Source organism: Peromyscus eremicus, chromosome 11, assembly GCF_949786415.1.
Source record: "Peromyscus eremicus chromosome 11, PerEre_H2_v1, whole genome shotgun sequence".
Lineage (NCBI taxonomy): Eukaryota > Metazoa > Chordata > Mammalia > Rodentia > Cricetidae > Peromyscus > Peromyscus eremicus.
The window spans coordinates 53,356,100-53,362,595 of NC_081427.1; the positions used below are offsets into that span (position 1 = coordinate 53,356,100).

General features: G+C 40.2%; 1 non-coding gene across 1 annotated transcript; it reads right to left on the reverse strand.

Moving 5' to 3' along the window:
• Nucleotides 1-692: 692 nt before the first annotated feature.
• Nucleotides 693-855, reverse strand: LOC131922059 (U1 spliceosomal RNA). The gene has a single exon (XR_009382178.1). It is a non-coding gene; the product is annotated as a U1 spliceosomal RNA (small nuclear RNA).
• Between the last annotated feature and the right edge of the window lie 5,641 nt (nt 856-6,496).

Here is a 6,496-nt window from a genome sequence, read left to right on the forward strand (position 1 = left end):
TTGGATCACACGTTACTTGAACTTATAATGCTTTGAAGAGCCTCATGATTGTCTTCCATAACTGTTGCTCTGTCCTCTAATCTCACTAACAGAGCATGAGTATTAATTTGTCTAGATCTTTTCCAGTACCCTTCTGGATTTCTTTCTTCCTTTTTTTTTTTTTTAATTGGTTTTTCGAGACAGGGTTTCTCTGTGTAGTTTTGGTGCCTGTCCTGGATCTCACTCTGTAGACCAGGCTGGCCTTGAACTCACAGAGATCCGCCTGCCTCTGCCTCCCAAGTGTTGGGATTAAAGGAGTGCACCACCACCGCCCGGCTCTTTCTTCATTTTTTAAAAAAATTCTATTTATTTAATTCCAAAAGAACTTTAAATTAAAATACAATTACCTAATTTTCTTTTAATAGCTGCCATCCAAATGAATCTAAGATGACCTTTAGCTGTGGTTTGAGTCATATTTCTGTTAGTAATGTTCCACATCTTCTCATGTTTGCTATCCACCTGTATATACCTCAGTAGAAATGTCCACTCAAGTCTTTGCCCATGTAGAGTTTTTCACTGTTGAGTCATGTGAGCTCTTCATATATTATTACATAATCTATATATCTCTTATCAGAGATACGATGCATAAATGTTTTCTTGAATTTCTCTAGCTCTGTTATGTCTTTTGATATTCATTTTCTCTCTTTTTTTTACAGGGGAGAGCGTGAACGCAGTCCCCCACTACCACAAATTATGCAGTCGAGTTTCCCGCATTTGGGGAAATCATAGGGGTCAACACACCCCAAGTGCAATGGGTGAGCCTCGCCCAGGAAAACCACCTGCTTGATCATGGTATCTCCCCTGCCAGGTAAGTATGATATCCATTTTCTAAGTCTGATATAGTCCAATTTATCTCTTTTTGCATTAATTATCTGTATTTTTAATGTCATGTTCAAGAAATTATTGTCAAGTCCAACATTTGGAAATTTCCCCCATATTTTTCTTCTAGAAGTTATGGTTTTAGGACTTACTTCAAGGTCTATAATCCATTTTGAGTTATTTTTATACATGGTAGAAGACAGGAAACTTTCAAATTTACTTTGTGTGTGTGTGTGTGTGTGTGTGTGTGTGTGTGTGTGTGTGTGTGTGTATGAGGGTACCCACATGTCATAAATAGATTATGCATGTCACAATGTGGGCGTGGAGATCAGAGGACAACTTGCAGGAGTTGATTCTCTCCTTCCATCACACGGCTCTCAGGGCTCGAACCCAGGTCATGAGGCTTGGTGGCAAGTGCCTTTGCCCACTGAGCCATCTCTACAGCTTTCATGAAGATTTTTAAGGGCTTGGCTGAAATTAAGCTGACCGTATCTGTGCAATCTGAATCTTGCACAGTATAGGCATATTATTCACCATATCATTGCAGTTAAGTAATTTTTTAGAAAAAAATTTTTTGAGACAGGGTTTCACTATGCAACACAGGTTGGTCTCAAATTTACGATCCCCTGACCCAGTTTCCCAATGCTTGAATTACAGAGAACATCAACACGTTCAGCTCTCTGGGATTTAAAGTAATCCTTTGGCAGGATATTTTGTCTGGCAGTTTGTAAAGTAAACCCTACATATTAAATTCGTAGATGCTGTATTACAGAGAAGAAATGGCTATTCTTTCAATCAAGGGGTCTATCAACTACAAGATAAGAACTGAGGAAGGACTTGGGAGTTTTGCCAATGCTCCTTATTTGAGGGCTTCTAATAAACAGGAGTAAATGAATCATATTTTTCCTTGAGTCTTCTGAGGTTCACTGTGCAGTATGAAATGTGTCTTTCATTCTTTTGCATCTGCCACAGCCCGTCATTTTTATTTCAAGATAATTTTTTTCCTTTTTGTTTTTATTGGGAAGTGTTAGTTGTTCTTCAAAGGACTTTAAGCTTTTCCCCCGTGGAATATGATGTTGCATAGTAAAGAGATTAGTGGTAGATACAGCTGCTGACCCAGCCAAAGCAAAGCTGCCTTGGTCCCTCTGCTAGTTCAGAGGAAGGGACCTCTAGGGATCCATCTGTCTGAGCAGCCTCGATGGACAGATTGCACACAATTGTCCTTCTGTCCCTTCACTAATGAAGAACACTCACTCTTTCTATGATCCTTGTATCCACAGCATCTACATCTATGTCTACAGATCCCCAATTTCTAGAGGATACATATCCCATCTCCTATGTGAGCATAAATAAATTTTTAAAGAAAAGGAAACCAAGTAGATAACAAAATATCAATTATGTAACAATTGTCTTCTTGAGTTCTAAACACTTGGGGAAATTTATTTATTTATTTATTTATTTATTTATTTATTTATTGTGTGTGTGTGTGTGTGTGTGTGTGTGTGTGTGTGTGCACTATGTGTGTGTGTGTGTGCCTGCAGAGGCCAGAGAAGACATCATAATCCCTGGAACTGGAGTTATATACCATAGTAAGCCATCTAATGTGGGTGCTGGGACCCACTGCAAAAGCAGCAGGTGCTCTTAATCACTGAGCCTTCTCTCTAGCCCCCCTCATTTATGAACGTTTTTAATTATAGCCATTATGTAGCTAGATAAAAATTTTTAATCTGTCCTGTAACCAAAAAAAAAATGCAATATAATTGTCATTACCCAGAGAAGGCAAAGCTGACTTAGAAGGCCAGATAAAGCTGAGTAGAAAAAGGGAAAAAATGTTGTTCTTCAAAGAATGACAAGAGAGGCTTCCAAAGCTCGAGAAGTCTTGGAGAGATTCTCTTGGTATTAGAATGATTTCCTGAGACCTTAGCACACCACTAAAGAAGGTGACTTTTTACTGGTGTTTTTCCTCCTGTTTGTTATTTATTCATTAGTCTTCCCCTTAAAGATATTAATTCAGATATTCATACATGTCAGATGTATTATTAGTCCAAATCAAATTTTTTTCTTCTGCTGTGTACTGTTACCTTTTTAAATTACAGTGCATCTCTTTTTCTAGCAATAATAGGGCTTGAATGTAAGACATAATATGTTCAAGACAAGTGCTCTACCACTGAGCTACAGCTGAAGCCTTGGACTATAGTACATCCTAAGGGGAACAGAGGCCCTTTCAGGAAGAGACGTGTAGATATGAGCAAACCTGTAACCCATACGGAAAAGAGGGTGTTGTGGTCAGTTTACAGCATGAGGTTTAGGTGAATGATGAACCCCAACCAGCTAGAGAGTGAGGGAACCACACAGATTTCAACCTGATAATACTTGACTCCGGAGATGTGTAAAGCAAAGTGAGCTGCCTTCCCAAATTATCAGATAACAAGAAGCCATCATCGAAGGTTTTGTGCTTGGTCCCAGACCAAGTCCCCTCCCCTTCCTTAACAATTGATCACTGGTCTAACAGACTTCCAGCATCAGCCCCCAAGGCTTGCTTATTTGCCTTGGAAAGTCATGAGGCCCACATGTCCACATATTCCTTAGAGAGCACTCCCTATACACGCCACAAAAATAAACAACCAAGAACAAGGAAGACTGTGTGGGAACAGACAGGATCAAAACGGAGACCACAAGCAGGAGAGGAATTAGGTTAATCATCTAAAAACGCTAAGTGGCTCACCTCCAAACTGAAAGGTCTACTTATCTTATTGCACAAAGACCTCGGTCTAATTATTTACCGTATGGTGCATCATTAGCCCAAAAAAGTCTAATTGCTTTCTACAAAACCTAAATCTAAACAAAAGCCTATTTGTCTACAAATCTTAGAATAACAAAATGAATCTGCAGTAAGAACTCAGCAGATAGCAGAGTCTGAGCAGGCCTAGATCACTTGGCAGTACCCCTGAAGAGTAATAAGCAGGATTTGGGTACAAGGTGTCCAGCAAGTGCTGCTGCTGACCTCATGGTCACCCGCAATACTATCAACTGAGGAGTATTCCAAACAATCTTGAAAAAAACCCTCCAAAACTGTCAAAAGACAAGAGACCATTATTTAATATCTGAAACAAAAAAACAAAGCTTATTACTGTAAGAGATGTGAGTTGACACAATCCTCCCAAGCAGAACAAATGGCTGGTCGTACTCGCATTCTGAGGAAGTATAGGATCTGGGAATCAGTTGCCTCTCATAATTTTAAGTAGATTGGCGTCATCAATTGAAGTATGGCTGCTCATGTGAAACCGCTGTTGGTTAGGTAACACTCACAGGCACGCTTACTGGAGTGTGTCTGTTCCTTTCTGGTTGCCTTTCCGAAGTGAGAAAGCTACAGCGAGGTTGCCCTATGACGCTGTTTACAGAAGTGAGCGGTTTGTAGAACAGGACTCGAACCAGTTGTGGTGGCTCCTTGTTACCATAGCTTCTATAATCCTATATGTTTGCAAGAAACTTTTTAATTCTCAAGTTCAAGGAGACCAAAGCTGCATGTGGTCGTTCGTAGCTGTAAGCCCAGCACTCTGTAGGCCCAGAGAGGAGGACCCCGAACCTGAGGTTGTTCTCAGCTACAGAGTGAGACCCTGTCTCAAAAAAGAGGAGGGGGAGAGAAGTGAAGGATTGGAAGCTACTCATGACAGAGCTTGACATACAGCAGAATTTACCACTGGGGACCCAGGTCTGCCTTGAGTAGTCTTCAGTGTGTGAATGATTGACTTACATGTAAGGTTGTGTTTTGCATGATTAAACCAATAGAAAAAGGAAAAGTCAGATACTTCCGGAAGATTTGCAATTGAACAAGGAAGGTATTTAAGCAACTTTCAAAGTTTCATTCTTTCCTGTATACAGCATTCCTTTTCCAGAATGATATTTGTGAAACATGAATGTAAATTTGTTGAAGAGATGTTCTATTTTCTACTTACATATTCTCTTACTGTTTTTCTTCCTTATTTTATCAGCATGGCAGGTTTCCCTTCTAAGAACTCCATATCCGACACGGTAAGCCACGCCTAGCTTTAATTTATGATAATAACTCATTTCCAAGGCAACTGTCTGCGATGCTCTTTGTAGCCAGAGCTGGAACTTCGTCATAGACTAAACATGAGAAAAAGTAACTCGGACTTTACTCAGGGGAAAGGACAGGAGGAAGTAGTGTGTTTATGACTGACAGCTTGACCTTTAGACTCAGACAGATCTGGGTTAAGTCTGGGATCCTCAACGGGCAAACTGTGTGACCTGAGGCAAATTGTTCAACTTCTCCAAGCTTTTATGTTCTCACCTGTGAAATGACGATAGTAAATAATACAGACTTTACAGGTATACACAGGATTAAGAGCAGTAAATTACCTAGCAAGTTTGCCATAGTTCCTGGCACACGATAGACATCTATAAATGGGATGTACCATTTTTGTAATTTATAGGAAAAGATATGGAGAAATTTTATGCCAAGCCACAACATTTACATGGCTTTCTTCCCTTATTTCAATTTTGCTTCTGCATAAAAATTACTTGCAATTCTTGATACTTCTTTCTTAATATTTACGACACAAGATCTTAGATACACAAATAGCAAGAAATCTACTTAAATCTCCACAGTCCTTTGTAAGAAATACGCTTGGTAACAGATAAGAGTGGAAATACGATGTCAAAGAAGTGTCTAGGAAAGACAGTCATTTACACTCCTAAAGACCTTTCTTTCCAGCAACCCGCAGCAGTGACACACTATGTGAAGCCACAGGCCACTGTGGCAGAACAAGTGACCTGCCCACTTGGGACAGGACCTCACATCACTCATAAATGACTCTAAAACATAGGAACATAGAGAAGACTCAAAAGGACAGGTAACACTTCTGAGGAATGTGTGACCCATCATCTGGCAGCCAGGGGAAGGAAAAATTAACCCAACGTGGATGAACAACTTTTATGGATGGAACAAATCATAACCCATTTAACCATTTTGTACTATGTGGTCCCTAGGTGCTTTCTTTTTACCGTGTAAATGCTGATGCTGCCAGAATTTTTACAGAGTCTTTGCTTCTACAGAAGCGACTCCACACAGTAATAATAAATCCAGAAGCTTCTGATTCCAGCTCTTTCCTTGACCAGCCATGTGATTTAAAATAATTATTCAACCTTTGTGCACCTCAGTTTCTTCTTGGGTAAAATGGGATAATGAACATTCTACTTCACATGCCTGCCGTGATGGTGAAGCCATTTCATACGTACATATGTTCACGTACTGAAAAAGATAACATTGGGCTGAGGGGTGTAGGACTATCACCCCAGATACTCAGGGGGCTGAAACAAGAAGATCACTAGTTCAAGGTCTGCCTCAGCTGGGGAGTGAGTTCAAGTCCAGCCTGGGCAGCTTAGTAAGACTGTCTCAAAAAAATATGAAAAGAGTGCTGGGGAGATAGTTCAGAGGTAGTGACTAGCCTGGTACATGTAAGACCATGAGTTCAAGCCCTGGGACCAATACCTAAACCTCTCCAAAGGAAAAGGTGCCTGGCAGAGAAAGCACCCTAGACAGTAACTGCTGTGGCACTGAGGCTGGAATTTGAGTTATTCTTAGTTGCAATACGACATTTCTACTATCATGGTCTTG